Here is a 25,394-nt window from a genome sequence, read left to right as displayed (position 1 = left end):
TTTTATGTAGTGATACACCAATAAGATGTGCCTTACCCCAGAATTGGAGACCTTCTTGTGCAACTTCAATAGGTGGGGCAATGAAGTCTGAGCAGTCAATAGGTAAGGGGATAAATTCGAAGTCCATCTTTGCAGTGTTTTTGTTTTGCTTAACTATTTCATACCATGTTTTTGTTTACTAGTTATTGTGGTGGCAAAGTTGAGGTAGGTTTTTCAGTGATGTGATGGGTGAGGTTTGATAAGGGAGGGGGTTTGCATTGTTTGGGGAGTTCTGTTGAAAGTATAGGATGTGGGAGGAAAAACAGTCTGTGTTTTTGCCATTTTGGTTTAAAGGGTTAGTTGTTTATACCTGCACTTTATTGACCACTAAATTTGAATTCAAATTCAAACTTGGTTGTGATCCTTTCTTTGTAGGTTGCCTACGTGCTGTGGTGGTGGTGGTGGTATTAATGGCTGCAGCTAGTGATGTAAGAGTATCAGTGGCTTGTGGATGAAGGTGTTGTGGTGTCTTCCTGTGTGTTGCTTATGGTCATTGTGTTGCATGTGGCATTGTTACAGCGTGGTGACCTTTGAATTGTTGATCCTCAGTGGAGGAGGATGAAGTGGAGGCTGTAGTAACTTTGATTATTGGTGATGGATGTTGGCATTGTTTCATTTGTTTTTTAACCTCAGCTAATTCAATTCTCAATTCTGAAATAATTTTTTTCTGATCTTTGTACATATCCAATGCCTTCGCCAAGTTCCCATCTTTCCACTCAAGTTACTCTTGCAACCTTTCTATTTGATGTCTTGGTGAGCTATATAAGAATGGGTTGAAGTTTTTGGGTAGGTAAGGTTTTGGAGAAACTGTTGTCTAGTGTTATGGAGGTTTGTTTGGTGGTTTTGGGATATTATTGGTGGTTGTAGTAGCTTTGCTTTGGACACGGATTAGGCTTGTTGTAGGTGAAGGGAAATGTACATGTGGTTTACCAGAATGAGAGGATGGGATGGAAGGGTGGTAGATTTTTGTTTGTAAGATGTTTGAATGTGGCTCAGAAATGGTTTTTACATGTTTCCTCTGGTATGGCTAGGATGAGTTTGGGTAGGTAATGAAAGGAGGTTTTAAATTGTTTGAGATGGGATTTTTTAAAGAATGAGGTTTGGATTCGTTTAGATGATGCGGAGATGGTTGGTAATGGTTTTTGGACTGGTTTTGATGCTGTGGAGATGGTTGAATATGGAGGTTGTGCTGTAGGTTTTTCATGGCTTCCATTTTGCCAATCTAAGATCAAACCACAATCTCGATTTAGAATATATGAAATCACTTCCATTTGTTTAAATAAAAATAATAATATTATCAACAAAAAAAAAAAAAAATTTAAATCACCAAGTACTTTTAAAGGTGATGATGCATGGGAAATGCTTTTTAGTATACAACCGTTTACTAAAAATAAAAGCAAAAAAAAAAAAAAAATATGCCTTCAAATCAGCAAGGCCGACGAGAAATAAGGACTAATCAGGCCAACAAAATTGTGGGGCCCACACACCTTTATTTTTCATAAACTCATATCTAATAGTGTTGGGTCAAAGTTACCGAATCCTTTTAAAGAGGCCGTTCTGTCGTTGGTTTGTTCTCGTTCTCAATTCTATTTTTGTGTGACGTAGATTTTGTTACTTTCAAACTCTTGCTTTTGCTCTCACTTGCTCTCCCGCTTTGTGACTTAAGATGTGAATAGCACTGTCAAAAGTGAAACATCAACCCGATTGAAAAATATTAAAAATAATAAGAATAATAAGTTTCAATAGTTTAATTGACAAGTCAAAGGGCATCTTAGTCATTTTATCATGTGTGGGGCTGTCATTGTTAAACAGAGCAAACTTGAAGGGGTGTCATTGTTAAAAATATGTCAACTTTCATCTAACTGTCAATAGGGCAAACCTCAAGGGTGTGAGTGTAATTAACCCTATAATATATCACCAACCACTAAATTTGACAATTGTACTAACAAAAGTGAATTTTTTTTTTTTTTTAATCACCAAACTCACTTGGAAAGGAAATTATCATGCGGTAGGATTCATTCTCCCACTCACATCACAACATTCTCCTCGACTATGTACCATTTTTCTTAGATTTTAAATGACCAAATCTAAACAAAATTAGAGCTCAACCTGGACCATCTATGGATCTCCTAAAGCAATTAGTTAAATTCACATTAATCAATCTAAGTTTGTCCAAGGTTAATTTGTGACAAGTTTATCAAGTTCGCAAACTGGTAAATTGTTGTAGTACTTAGGGATGACAATTTCCCCCGACTCGACGGGTTTTCACCCCTCCCCGCCCCGCCCCTGATGGGGAGAATTTGGTAGCTCCTAATTTGGTTCGGGATGATTATGGTAAAATATTTGAAAATCAGAAGCGAGTTTGGGGAGGGAGCGGATTTAAAGATGAACTTGTTCTGACTCTGCTCCGGTTATATATGTACCTTTAAATTTTTTTATATATATAAAATATATATTGAATATTTGTAAGACTCTTGTTACTTTACTTAAAATGTATTTAATAATATTAATATTCACTATTTAGTAATTCTAAATCTTTTTTTTTTTTTTTTTTTTTTTTCCTCCTAGCAAACAACTAACAAATATTCACACTAAAGCACGCATGTCACACTCAATAATCTTGAGGATCTCAATCGAAATATACTTTAAAATATCATCTTCTATAACATTGTTTCCCCACAGCATGGGCAACCATATTGCTATGTATACCTACATGACTAATACGAAACAAGGCTTGTTTAAGAAGCAAACTTTAATATAATCGACAATTATCCGCCAAATGAAATTTTGGATCATGTCTACCTACTACATGACTAAGACGAAACGAAGTTTTTTTTTTGAAAAGTAAAGCAATTGTATATATTAAATGAACGATTTATAAGGCCCAATTCGAAGCCCAAAGCAAAGATACAAATAGTTCAATGATAATTGTTGGACCAGAGTTAAAACAAAACCAAAGATGGCTAACACTGTAATTCACATCATAGTTGGTTTCTGAGAAAGGGAAAAGATAGGACGGCAAGACTGCCTTAGACCAGAGAAGCCAAGTCAGCGACAGAATCTGTCTTACCAAGCATGGCTCTCTCAAAGGGATTAGCCCAACAGTATAGACAATGATAATTTCATTACAATTATTATCAGAGAATATACTAAATAATCAGGTAAACAAGAAAGAAATCGTTTCATCAAGCGGCGTCTGGAGGCTGGGGTGGTGGACGGTGCCGAGGATGAGTCTTCCAGTCACCGAGAAAGTTGCATAACCCATCGTTATGTGGTAGTGTGGAAAGATTTTATAGACAGAAAATTGAATTTGTCTCATGACGGTGTTCTGCAATGATGGTGATTACCTAAAAATTCGAGCATTCCGTTCGTTCCAAATGTGATAGATTGCAGAGGAGAGCGCAATTTTGCGGATCGTGGTCCATGGAGTGTTTCCCCTCCAGTGAGTGTTGGCCCAAGCGACAAACAGATCCCAATCCGAGATTTGAGTATAAAATCGACACATATTCTGAATTGATCTCCAAATTGGGGTAACGAAAGAGTATGAGAAGAACAGGTGTGAGTGATTCTCAGGGGCATCACCACATAGAACACAATTGTTCCGATGATTTAGAGATGAGGTACACTCACTATCCATTGTTTGAAGTCTTGATTGAACTGCCATCCAGAGCGTAAGGGAATGCCTTGGTAACGCCTTAGATTTCCATATTAGATGGAACCAAGGAACACGTGGTAGATGGCCAATGATACCGGTGATGGTATGTTTAAGTGAGTATTTTCTTATGGGAAAGGGCAGCCATTGAAATGTGTCATTGTTGTGTAGTGAAAGAGGTGTAATCTGGCCTAGTTCGGGGATAATGAGGTTAATGGCTTGTGGAAAGGACCATGAATTTTCATCAACGAAAAGGCTTACCTTGGCATCAAATGGGACGTTACTTCCTTGGATCAGGTGATCCCCAAATCTGCACACAAGAGGCCCATATGGCAACCAATTATCACTCCAAAATCGTGTAACTGAGCTATTCCCAATGATATGACTGATGAATTTCTTTGCTAGTGGTCGAAGTTGCAGAATCTTCCCCCAACTCCAAGAGCAAGACTACGGAATCCACAAATCCCAAAAATTGGAGTGCTTAATCCATTTTATCCATATCTTTTGCTCATTACCATTAACAATCTCCCAAATATACTTTATGATAAAAGCTCGATTAAGGGTGGCCAAGTCAGGGATACCCAACCCACCAGCACGTTTCGGTCTGCATACTAAATGCCATGCCATTTTGGATCTAGATTGTTGGCTCGACCAGAAGAATTTCCTGAGGGTGGAGTGGAGTTCTTTAATGATTGTTTGAGGAAGAATAAAGATATTTGCCCAGTACAGATGTGTTGAGATAATGATAGAGCGAATAAGCTGAAATCTGTCGGCATATGAAAGACTTTGTGAGGTCCAATAACCAATTCGCGAAGTAATCTTGTCAATGAGGCATTTGCAATCTGCTACTTTTAAGCAAGTGGAAATTAATGGAACACCAAGGTGTTGGATGGGGAAAGATCTTTTTTTTAATGCCAAGGAGGTTGGTAATAAGCTGTTCCGTATAGCAGTCCATGCCAGAGAAGAAAACAGTGCTCTTTGAGATGTTGATTGTGAGGCCAGAGAATACTCCAAAGAGATCAAGAGCTGACTTGAGAATAAAAACTGAAGTGATGTCTCCATGGCAAAAGAGAATTAAATCATCGGCAAATGATAGGTGGGTAATCTTTGCTTCTTTGCATCTCCAATGGAATTTGAAGGTTGGTGCTTGCAAAAGAACCTGTTGATGATGCCAGTTAGCACTTTTATGGCAATGACAAAGAGGAATGGGGGGAGCGGGTCACCCTGCCTTAACCGTTTGACACCTTTGAAGTGGACATGGAATTGTCCATTGATAGGGATGGTAAAGGAAGGTGACGTGATACGTGAATTGACCCACTCAATGAGATGATGAGGATAACCCAGAAATGTCATAGAATTGGTGATGAATGACCAGTCAACAGAGTCGAATGCTTTCCTAATATCAATTATAATAGCACACCTTGGGGAAGAAGAATATCTATGGTAAGATTTTAGCAGTTCTTGGGCAAGAAAGATTGAGTCTGTGATCCTCCTTCCTTTCACAAAGGCAGTTTGCGTTGGTTCAATAATATGTGGCAGAGTGAGCTGATTTTTATTGGCCAATAGCTTGGCAAGACATTTGTAGATAACATTGCAGCAATAGATGGGCCGATAGTCATGCACTGTGGATGGGTTTGGGCACTTAGCCACAAGGGAAATATATGAATTGTTGCATTCCCGAATGAGTATGCCATTCATGAAGAATTCAGCGACTGCCCTAACGATAACACTGCCTAATTTAGGCCATGATTGATGAAAAAAATGGGCATTGTACCCATCCAGGCCTGGAGCCTTATCATCTTTGAGGGAAAATATGCAATTGTAGATTTCTTGCTCAGTGGGGATTGCTTCAAGTTCAGTCAAAAAAGAAGAGGAAATTGACTTGGTAATATATGGTTGAAGTGTTACAATACCACAAGGGGGATGGAGGTTCTCACCAAGAAGTGATTTAAAGTGGGAGAGGAAGACATATTTGACCTCTGCTTCCGTACTAACAGTTAAGCCCTCAGGTGAAGTGATGTTGAAAGTTTTGTTCTTGTTTGATCTAGCCATGAAGGCTTTATGGAAATAAGCTGAATTGCAGTCCCCTAATTTGAGCCACATTACTCTTGATTTTTGTCATTTCATATTTTCCTCAGATGATAGCAAGTGAAGGTAATTGGCTGTGAGTGATTTCTCCATTGTTCTAAGAAGGGTATAATTTGGTGAAAGATCAAAATCCTCCTGACACTTGAATAATTCTTGCTTGACAAGCTGAATTTTGGAAGTAAGCTCTGAGCAAGAGCTCTTGCATGCCTCCTTGAGAGGGCCCTTTAACATTTTTAGCTTTTGAACAAGCTGAAACATGTGACATGGGTCCTCCAAACTCTGTTAATAGTTGGAAAAAAAAAGAGGGTGAGTGCACCGTGAATTAAAATACCTGAATGGGTGGACTCCTCTTGAGGATATGCAATTTATGAAGACCAATATAGGACTGTGGTCTGAAATTCTTTGGGGGAGGAATTAGCATTCTGAATGAGGAAATGTTGTGTTCCATTGGCAGTTAATCAAGGCTCGATCAATTTTCCTAGCAATGCAAGTGTCTCCAAAGCTTTGATTGCTCCAAGTGAAGAGGATGCCACTGAACTTATGATCCTCCAGTTCTGCAATATGAAGACAATCTTTGAAATATGTGATAGCAGGATTCCAACTATTAGATCCGCCATGCTTCTTTAAGAAGCTTGTGATTGCATTAAAATCATATTACTATCCAAGACCGTGAGCTAAAAAGTGATGACTCGTGGACAAGGTCCTGCCATAACAATCTCCTTTCTTCAGCATCATTCGATCCATAAATAACTGGTAACATAAAGGGAGTGGCATAACCAGTGACAGAGATGTGACAATGGGTAACATGCTTAGAAGTGTCACTGAAAGTAAGATGACGAATTGACGGATTCCAAAAAATCCATATCCTTCCCATAAGGGATGGCTGTAGTTATGAACTAGCATCCAGGTATCAGCAGCATGTCTACTTCTGGCTTTTATGTTAGCACTCGAGACCCTAGTCTCAACAATAACAAATATAGCAGGTTTAAGCTCATAAATCATCTTCTTGATTTTTGCTTGCTTTTCAAGGCCATTTAGGCCCCGAATGTTCTATACTAAGATGGACGACATTGGGAGGATGGTTTGGCAATGCCTTTCAGATACCTTAAGCTAATGGAACTAACAGGTACTAAACCAGAAACTTTCTTAGAGCTAGAAATTTTGGATTTCCTTGTGTTCACTTTGTTCATTCTCTTGGGAGTTTGGAAGCAGAAACTAGTATCCAATGTATCACTGCGAGGGGATTCAGGGTCACTTGAATCAAGATTAGCATCAATGTCAAGTGGACTAAAGAGGTTATGCAAGTACCCCAAAGTCGAATTAGTAAGACTTGTTGGATTAAGGTGCGTAAGTGCTTGATTGCTGTCCTTATTTGGGTTGATCTGCAGGTTGGGATGTGAGAAGTCTACCACCAGTTTGTTGTTGTTAATGAGTGTGAAGATTGGGGAGGGGATATGGCCTGTTTGTATTTCATTTGAGGAAGTGGTCTGGGAAGTGGATGGGAATAAGGTGTTAGAAATATAAGGAATGTGGGTTGTTTGCTTTTCATTTGAGGAGGTGGTCTGGGTTGGTGGTTTGTAAGAAGTGGATGGGAGTAAAGTGTTAAGAGGCATGAGGACTATGGGGGGTGGGTTGATCCTGAGAGATGCTAAGAACAGAGGGATTTATCTGTTTCCCATTACCTTTCCTTCTTTTAGAAACTGTTCTCCAACCTTCAGCAGAGTGATGAGCGCTATCATTATTTGAAATAGGTGTGATTTGTGGGCAGGTGGTTGCAACGTGTCTAAAACTTTTGCATTTGCTGCAGAACTTAGGTAGCCAAAGGTATCCCACTCTGACTTCCTCATAAGAATCAGGACAAGTTTTAACTTTGATAATGTTCACCAATGGCTTATTCATGTCAATATCCATGCAGATACGAGTAAATTTGATCATCGTGCTTTTCTCAGTGGCATGATCAGCGCAGAGTGGGATCCCAACAGAGCTTGCAATGAGGCTCAATCGCTTCGCTATCAAGAGCTGTACGAGAATGTTGTGAAAATTGACCCTTGTAGGTATGACTGATGTGTGTTTAGTGTCACTTGTTAGTGAGGGATCTCATTTTTTCAAGATTAATGGCTTCCCAGCTAAGAACCATGGTCCATTGGAGAGCACCCAGTTAGCATTTTCTTTCGTGTTGAATAGGAATATATAAGAGCCAAAGCCATCAAGGATAGTGTTAACAAGGCCCTGTTTGTTTAAGCAAAGCTTCAATATCAGCATTTATCTGCATAATGAGACTTTGGTTGCCCCGAGCCATCCAGAGAATTAGACTAAAATATGTAAAATGAAATTTGAAAGAAAATAAATTTTCTACCGGTTAAAGATGAGAAAGTGGTTTGTAAAACTAAGGACATTAAAAACGCTAAGATTTGGATTTTAAACAGAATTTCAATTGTTGGAATGATGGAATTTTAAAAAATAATGAGATTTGGAGGGATTCCACTGGAAATTTTGTAACGCTAACAAGTCCAAAAAAAGTTGATACAAGTTGAGGCTATATTCGGTGGCATGAAATTGCAGTATTAGAATTGGAATTGAATAAGATTTTAATTGAATTTTTTAAATTACTTTAATCAATTCTAAAATTCTTTGCAACAAGGGATTTGAGTTGTAAAACCAAAATTATCATTCTATAAACAGCTCACATCTCTTACTCTACAAACCTCTTTCACAATGCCACATCTTCAAGCGAAGTATCATTTTTACATAGGTAAGTACCAATTTTGTACAAAAGTACCATATTTGTGCATGTAAGTATCACTTTTGTGTTCAAATGTATCACTTTTTGTGCATAACATTTTGATTACTTGGCTTGCACAAAAATGGTACCTATGTAGTACATCTGTATGTAAAAGTAGTAATTACATGTAGAAAAGTAATGTCTGAAGATATTAAAGGTAGTTTGGGAAAATGAACAATGTTTTTTCATATCCACATCAGATTTTGGTCAAAGTCCATAAATTTGACTCCATCTCTATAAAATAAAACCTCCCAAAATCCACTTTCTTATAATTGTTCCTTAAATTATTTACCCAAAAAAAAGAAAGAATATGTTAAATTCACAATCCCTTCTTTCATATTGAAAAATTTCTTTTGTGGTAGGGGACAAGCTAAGAGTTTGTGAAAGTTTTGATTGTGGGTGTTGCTGTTTTCTTCTTGTGCCTTACTTTTGAGGCCAAGGATAAGGAGAAGAATGATATTGATGGGGAGTCTGAAATTTTTCATGCTAAGTTCTTCCGGGAAGAATTCGAGCAAGCTTAGTGGATAAGTGTTAGAGTCTAGAGGTTTGTTTCACATTGAATTCAAATGAGAAGTGAAATGGATATAATGGCGGTCCCCTAGAGGTTTGTTTTACATTGAATCCGAATGAGAAGTGAAATGGATATAATGGCAGTATTTTGGACACCAAGCAAATGAAGTAATGAGTTTTCCCCACTTCAAAATTGTTCCATTTCATACATCTTTCCACCATTATCACTTGAGATTGTTTGATATTGTCTTTTTCAATGTACAGTCAACATGTAGACATGAATTTCCTCAGTATCTTTCAATCCAATAATCGACCCATTCTACGTTCTCGTCCTGATTTAAATAAGGACTGCTGAAGTCTGGACTCACCTAAATAGCACATCTATTTATACTTATATATATATATAGCACATCAAATTATAAGTATGAATTCGATAATCCTTCATATTTTACAATCCAACTTCGTAGGAAAAAAAGTGTCAAAAAATTAAAAAAAGGAAAAAAAAATAGTGTTTGGTAATTCTTTTGTCTTGCTACTCGAAGCCGACTATTTTTCGTAGATTCAAATAATTTTGGTTCTTTTGTTAAGTTGATCATTTCACAAGCATGATCCTCTTTTACCCAAACAGAATAATAATAATAATAATAAAATGCTAAAAAGGCCCTCTGGTCAAAAGAGGATTCATGTTTAATTAAATTCGTGAATTCACCATTTAAAACATTATACAAATGTTAATCAATTATTAACTTTAAACTAAAACATTATGATGCTAATCACCTCAACTTGCGTTCACATTTTTTCCTGTCGTCTCGTAATAATATTGCCACCAAACCATCCCCCATCAAGAGGAATTTGATGTATTCATGGTCTCTTATATTGACCTGTTTAAGATTGAAATCTATTACTAATCACTATTTCACGCATTCCGTCTTGGCATTACCAATATTTTTTTTTTTTTTTTTTTTTTACGCAGCCAGACCATCTCCAAAGCAGCTTTCAGGCACAAAAGCACAAGAACCAAGCCGTGAATTCGTCCGGCACTTCATCATATTCAATTACATGCACCCATAACTTCTGCCACATTGTTACAAAAAAGACAAATTCCAAGTAATATGCACAATCTCAACACATTGTTTTTAGTAAATTTACAAACCACCCCTAGTACACGGCCAAACAAGTATCCAATGCTCTAAAGCCACAATTATGAAGCTTACAGCCCCTTAATCCAAATGGAAAATAATACAACCTCGCACTACTTCTTACAAACATCTTCAATCGCCTGCAAGTAACACCCAAAAACATGTATGTGAGATTCACAAAAATGCATGTGGTAATCAGACACGACAATCAAACATGGAAATACGGGACATTTGTCCAACACTTGTGGCAAGAGATGCACCAAACAGGTATATCAATAATTAAAATTTAAAGTCTTTGTACATGAAACTCCCTTGTTGTGTTCTTTTTTGTCTACATCATTGTCTCAAACAACTGATTTTACTATAAAGAAGATAATTCAATACATGTGAATTTTTAGCCTTATTGTAGTTTTCTTAGGTTGTAATATTTGATATCCTACACACGGTCACATACCAAATCCGATACATGTACCGAGTCCACCTAAGATAGGGGCATATAGAATTGTTAGACCCATAAACTTAATTCGATTGCTTAACCCTTGGTATCTTTGATAACTTTGTCAAGATGGAAATCTAAATCTAGAACATTTTTTTTGGTTATCAACATACCTAGAATTCCAGTTTATAGGATTCCCTGTGTACGAGAAGATACGGAAAAAAAAAACACGAAGGGCATACATAAACATCCAATATTATCCAAAAGAAATAAACATAATGATTAAAATTAAAGAGACGAATCAAAAGTATGGATTGTCACTGAATCAACATAAATGTGTAAAGCATTGTTACCCTCCTCATCCTCAAGCATTAAGCACTTCACGTGATTCATCATCATCATCTTTTACCTTAATCCCATATGAATGGGGTCAATTACATGAATTTTCTCGCTCCAAACTTTTCTATTACAAGCCACTTCAATATACTATTCTTTTAACTTTTTTAAATCGTTTTCAACAACCTCAACCGATGTTATTTTTGCTCGCCCTCTTAGTATATCTTACAATCTACTACCACTAGTCCTCCTCATTTGACCGGCGCATTTCTAGGTCTCCGATGTATGTATCCAAACCATCTAAATCCACTCTCTCGGATTTTCTCACTAATGGGTGCTACACCTATTTGTTCTCACTTTCATTACTGACCCTATCTCTTCTAGTCACTCCACTCATTCATCTTAACATTCTCATTTCCACTACATGAAGAAGCTACCCCTGTTTCTTTTTAGGGCCCAACACTCCACTCCTATAGAATTTTCCTTTTAACCTATGTTTAATTTTATTGTCAAATAAAATCTCACTAGTTTGTCTCCATTTTGTCGAACCCACTCCAATTCTACTTAAAAAATAACATACTTTATACCAAACATTGATTTTCCTCTTTTCAGACAAAAGAGAGAGAGACACTAAAATAGGCACAGAAAGAACACTTTAGGCCGGTAATTCACCATGAGACTACAAAGATGAAAGATCACATATAAAACCCACCTAAAGTTACTTGGAACGAAAATGTGATGACACCAAACAAATTAGTGAAAGTAGATTTAAGGCTGAAACTTGGAAAAAATATTTTATGATTCCTAGCAGAAATTCAACATACATAAATAAGTAATATACATAAGGCGACATACTACAATAACTTAGTAGTGTGATATATCAGTGTCTTGGGCAACGGTTCTCAAGTTCTTCAAGAAGAAAACGCAGATGAATGCCAAACTTACTCTAGGTAGATGTAAGGATCAAATAATCAAAATCAGATTGCGTTAAGGTCACATTCACTATAATAATGTAAAACCATTTCCCTGGGACTAGGAATAATTCTACCACTTCTACTAGGGATGGCCCTTTTTATCCAACTGCTTCAGCCAATATTGTGCCACAACTGAAAATCGTACTCCTTTTTTGTTTTATTTCAAGTCAATCATCTAAATCCCAAAGAACAGGGCATAAGAGAGTTATGATATGGCAGTCCCTACCAGATAAAAATACAACGCAATAAAGACACGGCCACACGACAATTGCTTGTATGGAGACAACAAGGACAATGGCATTCTGTATGTATATAAATTGGATTTAGAGGATATTTTTTAAAAAATAATAATATATTTGCTATTATACAAATTTAAAATGATAATTGTTCATATATTAGGGCAAAATGCAAACAACCCCTCCCCCCCCCCAAAAAAAAAAAAAAAAAAAACCAGCATTGTATATAGTTTGCAAATGAGACCAAAGCTTTAAATGCCCACTAGAAGCTAGGTCGATTTACTAATATACCACAACAAAACGAAGTCAATTCATTATTTTTAAAAACATTTTACCCATTCAATAAAACTGTACCAAGATGGCCCGTTTATAGTCTACTCTTTCTCTCTGTTAATTACTTCATTTATACACACACACACACATTCACTCCCAGCTGATGGAGAAGCAGGATTTACCGGCCATATCATACCTTATTCCTTTTCCTCTTGCCATTCTATTCTCAAAGGCCACCAAAGGTTAATCCTTAAGTAAACTGACAAAGGTCACTCCTAAATTTTACCCACAACAAGTCACTCACAATGAAAAATCAGATTAATGAACTTTAAAATATTACTTTGCCTAAATACTTCTACAGTTACTGGAATAAAGGATTTAAATTCACATTCTCTCTATTTTTTTTTTTAATATCATTCCATAATCATTTAATGGTTGTCTTTTGGACGCAAGCAAACAAATTAATGGGTTTTCCCCACTTCCAAATTGTTTTATTTCATACATCTTTCCACTATTATCGCTTGAGATTGTTGGCACTCTTCTCAAGCAATACAAATCTCAAAATTATTGATCAATTCAAATGTTTGATATAGTCTTTTTCAATGTACAGCCAATATGTAGACATGAATTTCCACAGTATCACACCATAAGGCGTGGGATTGCATTTCAATCCGAGAATCGATCCATTCGACATTCTCGTCCTGATTTAAATAGGGACTACTGAAGCCTAGACTCACTTAAATAGCACATCAAATTATAAGTACGAATTCGGTCCAAAATTCCCCAAGATCCGTGCTAATCCTTCATATTTTACAATCCAACCTTATGCAGGAAAAAAAGTGGTCAAATGTGCTTAGACATTGACCTAAATCTATGACCAAAATCCCTCATTTTCAGCTTAAAAAAGTCATTATCTTTTCTTTTTTTCCCTGAATGGGTTTTTTTTTTTTTTTAATTTTAAAAGAAAAAAGAAAAGAAAAAAAGAAGTCATTATCTTCATATACATGAGTAATTCTACTTACTCAAATCTTCACTTTACACAAGGCAGTGAACTCGTGAATAAAATATTCTTCATTAGATAACACTTACTATACTAGTCAAAAAAAATTAATAACACTTGCCTTTAGAACCAAAGCCAAATAACCACCGATCACCACCATTTCCCCCTTCTTAACACCCAAAATAGAATCCACATCTTTTACCATCTCCTCTTCCACAACCACATACCTCTCACCCCGCCTTCTATTTTGTGAAGATCATGAATCCTCCTGTTGAGATAGCATCTCCAACCCACCATCATTAGTCCAAAAACCTCTATATCCCTCCGCGAAACTTGGCTCGGCCAATTTCAGTACAACTAAGGTGACCACCACTACCTTTGATGGTACCTTTCCAGCCTCGTCATTGCAAGCAAAAAACGTAACCCTTTCATTATGCTCCAACTTAAGTTGGTGTTTGAAGAGGAGTTGATGTCAATCCAAAAAATAAAGGTGCATAGGATAGGTACAATGGTGAAAATGATCATACTATATGCCTTGAGGTTTGCACATGACTACATTCTATTTTTCTTTAAACATTAGCAGATAGTAGGGTAATTGCAAAATTTTGAGTAATTCCGAGTTACTGGTCAAAAAAGGAGGTTGTTTGCAAAATAACTAATAGTTCGGGGGCAGTTCTATATTTTTCTCTATATACTAATATCTAATGTTCTTAACAATACTTTTATGGAAAACAAGCTAAGAGTTGTGGTACATGGACATAAGCTTTCAACTAATTATACATCATATTTCTTACAATATTCATCTTATTAGAGAGTTCTAAGCATTTATAACCCTTTTATTTCTTACAATAAAACAAAATAACAGTTATGTTGCATCGACATAAGCTTTGGACTACATTAGACATGCTACTCTCATTATATTGTAGTTCTTCTTTTTGAAGTAGCTTTTAAGTGATTGGAACCCTTGTAATGCTTTTTTCTAAAATTCATACAATCATACTATTAGATAGATACACACACTAATAAAATTTCCATAATTTCCTCTCCCCAAACAACTAATAACAGAATCTAATGTACATAATAATCAAATCTCCATAAAAGTGGAACAGTCCCGAAACTGCTATTTAACTAATAAATTAATTAATTTTACCTCATTAGTCTTGATCACATAGATTGGTTGGTGGTTTCCCTCGAACACATTAGCACGAAAAATTTCAGGCTGACCATCAGCATCATCCTTATTCTTGGCCACAAAAGCAAGGCACAAGATGAAGTGAGAAATACCCACCACATTTGCATGCGCAGTTTTCACAAACTCGTAATTTGTCCCCTAATACCAAAGAAATTTTCCAATATGAAAAGAAGGGTAATGTGAATGTAAGATATATTCAAGCCAATGACCGACTCTAAATTGTGATCGGGGGCGACGTCGGGAACTTGAAACCCCTATAAAATGCACCAAATTAATTAGCCCCACACACACATATATATAAAGATGATGTTACAATATAAGATCAGAGAAGAGACACCTACTCCTTGTTCGACAACCAATTTACGGTACAAGGCTATCTATTCATCGGTCAACACGTCACGGATGTTCAGTCCCTTTCCTGGTCGTCCACGAGACTTTTTCGATCCCTTTCCTGATCGTCCAAGAGACTTTTGTGGTGCTTCAGAAGCCATTGGATTGCAAAACAGGGGGAGACCTAACTGCCACAATCGATTAGATGAGAACGAGAGAGATTGGTATATTGATCATCTATATATATTTTCCAGAAGGCGGTGATAGTTTAGGAACGCTAGGCTATAACTGTATTTGGACCAATTGTTGGGCTCATGTAGCCCTTTATTTTCCATGATTTGGCTATTGTAAGCTACTTTTCACTATTGGAACAAAGGTAAAGGCCCGAATCAAACGAACCAGAACAAATCAAATGATGAGATGAACGAAAGAAAGAAACATATATAAAAGAACGATTCATGCAAAAGGAGAGAGAAGAGAGAAAGACGATGAACATTCATGCAAAAGGAGAGAGAAGAGAGAAAGAGGATGAACATACCTTGTCACCTGAGGCGATAGCCCTGCGGAGTAGATTGTGTCGTCCGAACCAAAGTTAGAACAAATCAAATGATGAGATGAAGGAAAGAAAGAAACATATATAAAAGATCGATTCATGCAAAAGGAGAGAGAAGAGAAGAGACAGAGAGAGGATGAACATACCTTGTCACCTGAAGCGATAGCGGAGCCTGCGCCCTGCGGAGTGTCGAAGCAGATTGTGTCGTCTGAAACTTGCCCTAACTTTTTTTTATTTTATCTTATTTCCATCCCCTATGGGCCTCAAAATTTGAGGCCTTCTAAAATCTGAGGCCCAAGGCGACCGCCTTTGTCGCCTTGGGCCAGGGCCTGCCCTGGGATGCCTGAGTGGGTACGAGTCTATCACATGATATCTTCATGTATTTAGACATTACTCAAATTAGAGGATGTATCATTGCTCTTAACTAAAAAAGGCCCGTGGCTCCACCAAAGTTTGACCTGTGTGTGTTGTGGGTCAGGCTTATGGTTTGGAACCTTTTATGGCCCAGGTAGGCCAAACCTTCTAAATTGATAAAAGATTGGTGGGCCTAGGCCTCATCTCTCAGAGCTCAACCTGGTCCATTTATGATCTCTAAAAGCAATTAGTTAAATCCACGTTGATCAATCAAAGGTTAATTTGTGACAAGTTAATCAATGATTAATTACTAACATACCAAGGCAATGATCATCCACAAATGTCGATCACAAAATAATAAAGCTAATAATAAACACTGCTCCTGCCATTAATATAATGAGCACCGTCTTAAAAAGAATTTCGAGATGGATGCTATGTACGTGACGGCTGACAAAACATGAATATTACTCGTAACCTTAATTGATAGAGCGTTCAACTTTCCTAATTAATGTTTTTTTTTATTTGGTAAGATAAATAACGCTCTCAAAACTCTTAAACCCTAATACTATGCTATAGAGTGCCCTTCTCCTTCACCTTTCGCGTTTGGGTTACGAAATCAATTTCTGCATCACCACAGTTGTTTTTCACATATGGCTAGGGACAATCGTTCTCGTTTTTGAGAAAAGAGGAAGAATTTCAGGTATGTTTTCCGTCAATATAGGTTCTTATGATTTAGTTGTATATGTACAGGAAGCGATACATGTATTGACATCATATGCTGATCAAAACGAACCAATTATGTTACATTTTTTCTGTCTAGATCTGTTAGTATCATCTATTTTATGGCAAGAGGTTTCCCTCTATGCATAGTTAAGAATCTTTGTATAATGAAGAGATTCTTATATTGCCCAAATGCTTTTAATCAAACAATATCGATAGTTTTAAACACATACATCTATATATATATAGATAGATAGTGTTGTATAGTAGTACATTTTATTAATTTGGTGCAATGATACTATTACTAATTCACCACATCCTTTATCATAATTCCTGAAGGTCTTTTATTATTGTCTTTATTTTTAATTCCTTTTTAATATTAGAATATTAGTAAGTCTATTTAAAGCTTTGATTTATAGCATGTTTTTTTTTTTTTTTTTTCGCATCCAGAATTTTTAATTATAATTTATTTTCTGTTGACGAATTTTTCTTTTATTCTATCAACTTGGATAAATTATTAAAAACTTCCCCTTCCCCTAAGTCTGCACCTCATTTGTTCTTATGATTTCGACCATTCATTAATTCATGAAAACAACATTCTAGGTAAATAAAATGATTTTAGTGTTTCAAGGTCCTACATAACAGCTAATCTTAAACAGAATGTATAATAATTTCTTTCTAATTGTTTTTTTAGTTGGCTGAAAATATACTTTTTATATTTCATATTGAAAATAATTTTTTATTTTATTTGATAAAAAATAGAAGATGTTAAGGAGATAAATTTGGGATCAGATAAACAAAAGACTAGTGTTGAGAACATGAACGAATAACAAAACATTAGATGACTATGAAGAAGGTAAAACACCAAAAACCGATATGCCTTTTAACTCATATAATGAAGCTTTTGATTATTACAAGAACTATGGTAAGCTTGATGGATTTGTTGTGACAAGAAAAAGCAGAAAGTTTCATTAAAATAAGAGATTGAAGTGTATAACGTTTTCATGTGTTAAATTCGGAAGGATAAAAGGCACTTCAAGTAATTCTGTCAAACCTTTAATTTGATGAGAAAGAATGTAGAAATTATATTGCAAAAATAAGACAATTAAGGTAGGAGTTGGAGAAACTGAAGCCGAATAGTTTGTTTGAATGAAAGACGAGAATTTAGATTTTCTCTATAAAATAGAATTTTATGAATAAAACCATATAAAGAATGTATTTTGGGCTTATGCAAGATCTAGGGAACGTATGAATCATTCGGAAATATTGTCACATTTGACATAATGTATCTTGCAAAATAAATATGACGCGCCTTTTGTTTCTTTTATTAGAATAAATCATCATGGACAATTAATATTGTTTGGTTGGGGTTTGTTATCTAACAAGGACCGAAGTTTCATTTGACATAATGTATTAGCCTCAAATACAATCTTTATATGGTTTTCATCTTAAAATTATATTTTATAGAAAAAATCTAAATTCTTGTTCTGCATTCGAACAAATTATTCATGAATTCAGCTTGAGCATCTCTAACTCCTCACCTTAATTGTCTTGCTTTTGTAAGATAATTTGTGCATTCTTTCTCACCAAAGGTTAAATTTTCACAACATCTAGCTTCAACAATAAAAGAGTTGGTCTTGCTTAATGAAATGTTGGCTTGGCCATTCATTCAATTCTTCTTCTTCTTCCTTTTTTTTTTTTTTGCATGACGACTTAGTTTCTTGTTAATTACATTTCAAAAATAATGAATTTTGATGGACTTGGTGCATGATTTTGGTCAAACTTAGTGTATTGACCATCATTGTCAAGTATTTCTGGTAAACGAAATTATATATATAAAGAGGAACAATTAGCTGTTATATGGGACTTTGAAACACTAAAATCATTTTATTTTCATTTGAATGTGAGATCATAATCAATTAGTTGTCTCCGTGAGCCAATGCATGGTCGAAATCAGAAGAGAAAAATGATGGTGTAGACTTGGGGGAAGCTTTAAAAGTGTGTAGTTTTTCACCAAAATGCAAATTTTTACTATTTTTTTTTTTCTTTTTCTAGTTGGTACTCACACATATTTGTTCCTTCTGAGACTTGAACCCCTAACCTCTTTTCGGAAAGTAAGAGACTGATACTATTAGGTCACTTGCCCTTTGGTTAATATCAGAAAAGCAAAATTAGTCAACAAAAAATAAATTACAATTAAAAATTCTATTGTAAAAGGATTGATAAATTCAATTAAAACTTAGGGTGGAAAAAAAAAAACATGCAGCTAATCAAAGCTTGTAATAGACTTTCAAAATTTACGAAGGGAAAAAAATTAAAAAGAATGATGAAAGACATTTACGAATTATGTTTACACCAAATTAATAAAATGTATAGTACAATATATATATATATATATATATATATATATATATATATATATATATATATATCCTCTCTCTCTCTCTCTCTCTCTCTCTCTCTCTATATATATATATATATATATATATCTACCCTATTGAATGCGCATGAGCTTGAATTAAAATATTCCTTGAGTGTGCAGGACGGATCTACAGTAGGTTCAGTGGGGGCATCTACCCCTACTTAAATTTTTTGTTATTACATTTTACACTTTTAAATTTGTACTTTTTTGCATTTATGCCTATAAAATTTTAAAATTACCACTACTGAAATTATAAAAAAAAAAAACCCTCTATTTAAATTTGTCCCCCATATAAATTTATAGATCCGTCCCTAGCATGAAGACTTACTAAAACCAATGTATACTAGCATATATACATGTCATTTATCAAGAAAATTTTCAACCATAAAAACATTTGGGCTTCTATGAGAATCTCTTTATGTAAACGCATATTCTTAACTATACATATATTGAATCCTCTTGCCAATAATTTAACAAATGATACTTAAAAGAACTACATTGAAAAAAAAGCTAATATGATCGGATCGTTCTGATCAACATATGATGCCTATATATATATATATATATATATATATATTTCCCTTAGGCATACAATGAAAAACATAACTGATATTCTTCCTCTCTGAAACGAGAACGATTGTCCGCAGCCATCAATGATCATGAAAAACAAGAAATTGATTTCGTAAAAGACTCAGACAGAATAGCTCTCTATGGTGTAACATTGGGTTTTAGAGTTTTAAATATTGATGTGTATTTTTTTATTAACTAAGTGTCATGTCAGCCGTGACATAAATTCGAGATGTATATAAATAAATAAATAAAATCGAAACTTTCAGTGGTACTAAAAAAATGTATGGCATTTGGCATATTTTTTGAGCTGGTCTTAGGTACTTATTAATATTATTACTCCGTATTATTTTGAAAGGTTTCGTACATGTACTTATTGTATATTATTATTAGTATTAATTTGTTGTTATGTTTCCTTAATCATCCATGCATACACACTATGTTTTTTTTTCATCTTGCGAAGTCATGGTCACTCAATAGATGTCATTATCTCACTCATTGATCAATTTAGGCGTCACAAAAATTACTCCGGCTATTAATTTTTTTATTTTTACAAAAAACACCTTCAATTTATAAAAAATTGCTAATTACCCCTCCCAACTGTCAAATATTGAAATTTTAAACTAGGGGCAAAGTGAGTAATGTTGTCTCCCCAATTTTTTTATTTATTTTGAAACTGTATTATGATTATTTAAAATTATTAATGGTGATTTTGCATAGAAAAATTAAACGTAGTTTCCAATTTTTTTTTTATTTTAAAAAAAGGTATTAAAATAAAATAGTAAAAAAAATTTACAAATACCTTTAATTACCACATAAAAAATTTCAATAAGTAAGTTTATTTATTTATTTTACAAAATACCTTTAATTAAGGTATTTTGTAAAAAAATTGTAATTAAAGGTATTTAAAAAAGGTACTTAATTAAAGTTCATTTAAAAGAAATTCTCAATAAGTAAGTTTATTTATTTATTTTACAAAATACCTTTAATTACCACATAAAAATACTAAAACACCCTTCCTACAATTAAAATAAAATAGTAAAAAAAACTCGGTTAATTAAAATGACTATTATGGCCTTTATTAAACAATTTAGTTAAAAAAAAAAGAAGGCATTATCAGTATTTAAATAGTAAAAAATAGTAAACAAAATTCAATTAAAAAATGGTGAAAAATTTAGTCAAAGAAGGGCATTTTTTGTATTTAATTAATTAGTCATATGCAAGACACATGATTTGTTAACAGTACTTTCAATCAAAGAAAATCCCTATTTTGCAACATTTATAAATTTTTAAAGGAGTTATGTACCCGAAGTAAAAGAGGGGTGTTATTTGCTTAAAAATTAAATCTTAGAAGTGTTTTATATACTTAGCCATAATTTTTTTTAATGTATACTTTTTTTTTGTTTTTTTTGGTCCGGTCAAATCATAAGAGTCAATTTATATATATATTCAACAAAGACTTTTTTTTTTTATTTTTTTTCCTTATCAAAAGATACCTAAAATATCAAAGATTAGAGGCAAAAAAAGAAAATCTTAAAGAGTAGTTGTGTCGTTTAAAAAATAATAATAATTTATTTATAAAGTTAGGGTTAGAATTATCATTTTTTTTTTTTTTTTTTTTTTTTTTTGACTAAAATCACAAAACCCTTTTGTTATTTACAAAAACTATCTACTAACCCCCTCAAGTACAGAAATTATCATAATACCCCTCAATATTTTTAAAAATATATCATATCACCCCTCCCCATTAGTTAACCGTCTAAAATTAACATCTTCTGATAACGTGACCGTCATGTGCACCATATACCCCAATATAATGACGAAATTACCCTTCTGTTTTGTTATCTAACTAACCCCCTCAACTACATAACCTATTATTTAGTAAATTTTTTTTTTTTTTTTCTTCTTTTTCTCTCTCATTACACTGGTGTGAGGATTATTCCATAGCAAGATCTCAAGTATCTTCCCTTCTTCTCTTCTTCTTATTTGTCATTTAAGTAGTGTGAGGATTCCTCCATAGCATCAATAACAGAAGATATCTAATGGATTAAAGTCCCCCAGCCCTAGTTGATCTATTGAAATCTCTTTATTGGTCTATGAGTGTACAATGTCTTCATCAAATGTGCTCTTATACACATACGGAAGAGATGTACTCAAATCTCCATACACGCCACCCAAACTCTGATAAGCCAAGGTCAAGACTGTCCTCCACTCTTTCTGCAACAAACACACACACACACGTGCGCACAATATGATCAGCAAAATCGAAATGGATTTGTTCCAAAAAATCAAACCCCCACAAAAATTAACACACACCTGTCTCACCTTAACATGAGTCTGATAAAAACCACTTTCCAGATCCATGATAGGTTATCTCATACCCCCCAAAAAAACCATTTTTATCATCAATTGAAGAGGTTCAACGAAGACCCATTTATGAAAACACCTTCCTCGGTAAACAACTTCAAAGAAATTCAACAGTAATATACTAATCAAAGTATATCACCAACTTGTATTTATTAGAAAATTAGATTGTATACCGGAGATTATTTAAATATCAGTTCAACAACTATCAATTAAGAACAAACACGAAAAGCCACCACACCATAGAGTGCTGCGAAAGACACAAACAGAGAGAGAAATATTAATAATTACTATAATTATATTTAAATAAACATTAATATCGTACAAGGGCATTTTTGTTATTTCGTAGGTACTTAACGGTTCTGTAACGGAATGGGGGCAATGTGATATTTTATGTTAGTTCAAGGGTTTTTTTTTAATAATAGAGGGGGTTATATGTAGTTTTTGTAAATAACAGGAGAGTTTTGTGATTTTAACCCTCTTTTTTTCTTTTTTAAAGATTAGAGTACAACTGTATCAAAATGGAGTGTAAATATTGCCCCTCTTATATAATTTGATGTAAATCAATTGAAAATGGTGGGTGCACAAAGACTAACTAGGTCCTCGTGGCTGTGATAATACCACTCCTTGCTTTTTTTGACCTGATTGAGCCTTACGTGCTTGATTGGGGTATAGAGGACTCCAAAATTGACAACACTCGAAAGTATGTCTTTAATTCTCCTAACTACATATTACTTTCATTAAAACAATCAATCCATGTGTCACATGCATTGTACTTGGTGGGTGTTTGGGAGTCATTCTCTACTGCTAAAAAGCACTTCCATTTTTTAAAAATGCGGTACAATATGTTTGGTAAAAAAAAAAACTCTTAAAAATAGTAGAGGTTAAGTCTAAAAAGTGCGTTTAATTGAAGTTAAGAATCGTAACTTTTAAAACTGTGTTGCGGGTAAAGGTCCATGTTTTTTAGTAACTAATTTTCTTGTAGATAATTTAATCCCTTTATAATTTTTATTAATACAATTTTATCCCTTCCTACAAACAAATAGCAAACAATACGTGGGACTCTGTAACAAACAAAGATCCTACTTTATTTTGGACTCTTCAGCCGCCTTCCAATCTCAATAGTGCCGATATGCATCACCATAACTTGTATCGTATCAAGTATGATCCCTCCCTATGTGTACATAGCATGATATCAATAGCTCAAAGTATGAAGTTAGTAATACGTGGAACTCCATAACAAACAAAGATCCTACTTTATTTTGGACTTTTCAGCCGCCTTCCAATCTCAATAGTGCCGATCTGTATCACCATAACTTGTATCGTATCAGGTATGATCCCTCCCTATGTGTACATAGCATGATATCAACAGCTTAAAGTATGAAGTTAGTTTGGATGTGTTATGTACATGACTAGACTTTTTTTCCTGAATTTTACATGACTATCATTGTTGAGTTGCATATATAGTGTACTTTATTTATATAGTGTCATTTTGTTGGTCAGATTATAGTAGCTTCTTCAGGTAGTTCCCTCGCCTATTTTTATTTATTTATGTATTTTTTTCTTCTTAAACAACATAGTTGGTATTCTGATTAATTTTTGGAAAGTTATAATTACATTGAGTTAAGAGTTTTAATTATCACGAATGCCTAGTTTTAGTTTTTCAAAACAAGTTGTAATTGTTATTATCCATGACGATTCATAATTTTATACGGCGAACAATTATTATTGATGAGGAATTTCAACGCTATGATGAGAATTTGGATTTAGTGCTTGATGAATAAGGGAATAACAATGATGAACACCCATATGAGAGGTACATGGGCGATGACAATGAGATGGGGTTGTTCATGACCGTATAACTTCTCAATTATATAATTGTTAGATGTTTAATTTTTAATAAATTATGACTTGTAATTTGTCTTTAAAATAACCATAATACATTTATGTTATTATCTTAAATGACAAGTTATAAAATTATTAATTGTGATTAAAGTGTTTAGTTTTATTTTATAAAATGCTGTCTATATTACAAAATATTATATTATTAAATTTCATTATTAGATATCATATAAGCAAATTTGCTTATTTTATTACTGGAAGTCTCAAATCAAATACAAAATAATCATCATTAAGATATGTTTAACTCATTTATATTTTAGTACTCAATAAAAATTCGATATCATAAACAAAATATGTGAATACAAGTTCATCTTTATAAATCACTGAACTCAATGGAATTTTATAATATTTAATATTAGGGAATTAACATACCTTTAGTATAAGGGTAATATAGTAAAATTTGTAATAAAATGTTTTAAACAATATTATTACCAAATAATTTTTAAAATGTTTCAAGTATAAAAAGTACTTTATATAATGTGTTACTAAACGCCTAACGGCGTTTTACTGACGACACTTTTATAACAACTCTATTATTAAAAGTGGTTTTAACATTTTAACAGCAATCTCAAACTGACTCTTAATCACTTTAACCTCAAAATTCTAACGTGGGGTAAAGTAATTTGATTTATTTTTTTTATAATAAATTAAGAGTGTCTATTATCAAAAATAAGAATAAAAAACTAAATAAAATAAATGAGGAGGATATTTTATATCTCTGTTACTACAAGTTAATTTAGTACAATTTGGTCCAATCTGGTACACGAACACAAGGTTTCGAAGATCACGCTAAATTCAAGAAACGCAACACTCTAATACGAGAAGGGTATCTTTAGCATTTGGCTGAATATGATATCCCAGTAAGGTACATAGTACTTTTATTAAAATAATCAATCCACGTGTCACATGCATTCTACTTAATCATTTTAACACCAAAATTTTAACGTCAGAGATAAAGTAATTTTAATTTTTTTATAAACTAAGAGCGTTTATTATCAAAAATAAGAATAAATAAATAAAATAGTTGAGGAGGGTATTTTATATCTCTTGATAGTACAGGTTAATTTAGTAAAATTTGCTCTGATGTCATCAATAAATCAAGAAAAGGAAAAGTGTGCATGTTTTTTTTTCTTTCCCAAATAATATATAAATTCCTTGTTAAAGGCTATCTAATCTATCACGCGAGCACACAAAGATTGTGGCTTCAAATATTTAATAGAATGGAAATTATTTTTGCTGTGTAAGACCTTTTCACCACAATTGGCTTAAACAACTTTTACTTTCTTTATCACTAAAGAAACTACAATGAGGGGACATCATGTCAGCTCTTGTATTGCAAAAAATCTTTTTTGAGCCAGCCAACTCATCATTAGAGTATAATCCAAAAACAGGACTGCACTCAGGTTGGGTCTAATATATATATAAAATTAAGAAAACCTTAAAATAAAGAAAGAAAATTTAAATTCACCATCTTTGTCATCTGTTATGGTATAGCCAGACTCATGATTTGTTGATTATAATTCAT

At 33.9% G+C, this 25,394-nt stretch overlaps 1 protein-coding gene across 2 annotated transcripts in view; it reads right to left on the bottom strand.

The window, feature by feature from the left end:
- LOC132303213 (uncharacterized) overlaps positions 1-15,742 on the bottom strand; it is a 48,289-nt gene extending 32,547 nt beyond the window's left edge. Inside the window, exons 1-3 of one of the 2 annotated variants that reach the window (XR_009481139.1) lie at positions 15,687-15,742; positions 15,526-15,547; positions 14,999-15,175 (exon numbers count right to left, since the gene is read on the bottom strand). The gene's annotated coding sequence lies outside the window, so the exon portion shown is untranslated. The remainder of the gene's footprint in view (positions 1-14,998; positions 15,176-15,525; positions 15,548-15,686) is intronic. The other variant, XR_009481140.1, reaches the window with a different exon arrangement.
- Between the last annotated feature and the right edge of the window lie 9,652 nt (positions 15,743-25,394).

The sequence above is a fragment of the Cornus florida genome, unplaced genomic scaffold (genome assembly GCF_030987335.1).
Source record: "Cornus florida cultivar Cherokee Brave unplaced genomic scaffold, ASM3098733v1 CherokeeBrave_3.0.0_Hap2_Chr01, whole genome shotgun sequence".
NCBI lineage: Eukaryota > Viridiplantae > Streptophyta > Magnoliopsida > Cornales > Cornaceae > Cornus > Cornus florida.
Note: the sequence above shows the minus strand (reverse complement) of the source record. Positions and strands in the feature narration are given on the sequence as shown.